We start from the raw sequence: 985 nt of genomic DNA, 5'->3' as shown, positions 1-985 counted from the left end.
GGAGGCGTGGTATACTGCGATTCATGGGGTCGCAAAGAGTCGGACACGACTGAACGACTGAACTGAACTGAATGTAAGTTTCCTTGTTATTCATTTTGTCCGTCTCACCATCTCCTCCCCCTCCCCATGTCCACAAGTTTTATGATGTCTTTGTGCTGCCTTAAAGAAACCTTTCTGTTTCTGTGGCACTTTGGAGCTTCTCTGAACTTGCTTGACTGACACTGTCAGATTCATGAATCATTCAATAAAGCCATTTAGAAATTTTATTTATTTATTTTTGGGTCCACTGGTTCTTCCTTGCTGTGCCTAGGCTTTCTTTAGTTTAGTTGCTGCAGGGCAGCAGGGGGATGGGGGGTGGTGTAACACTCTAGTTGTGGGGTGAGGGCTGTTTATTGTAGTGGCTTCTTTTGTTGTGGTGCACAGGCCCTAGGTTGGAAGTCTTCAGTAGCTACTGTACAGGGGCTCAGCTGCCCCCAGCACGTGGAATCTTATCAGACCAGCAATGGAACCCATGTCCCCTGCCCTGGGAGGTGGATTCTTGACCATTGCACCACCAGGGAAGTCCAAATCATTTAGATTTGTAACACATACTCAGTTAAATTTTGTTTTTCAACAAGTTTCTATTTTATAGATGTACAGACAGTAGTACTCCTTAATAAACAATAGCAAAGGTGATATTTCATGAGAAACTGACAACTGTATATTAAAAAAAGAACGTGCGTATACAAAAGATTTGCATTTCTTAAGATACAATAATTTCATGTTTAATGGATAAAACGATGTTTCTGAGTTCAGCACAGTCACTGACTAAAAGGAAGGCGAGGCCCAGATCCCACGACGTCCATCTTTGTCAGAGCTGCCCAATATGCCTCCTTTATCTTGTCTCCTGTCTTGACTCTCGGACAGAGTCGGACACGACTGAGCCATTGAACTGAACTGAAGTGATCTTGTCTCCTATGGTACAGGTGATTTTTTTCCTTTAAAG

This window comes from Ovis canadensis, chromosome 14, assembly GCF_042477335.2.
Source record: "Ovis canadensis isolate MfBH-ARS-UI-01 breed Bighorn chromosome 14, ARS-UI_OviCan_v2, whole genome shotgun sequence".
NCBI classification, from domain to species: Eukaryota; Metazoa; Chordata; class Mammalia; order Artiodactyla; family Bovidae; genus Ovis; species Ovis canadensis.
This window is presented reverse-complemented; position numbering follows the sequence as displayed.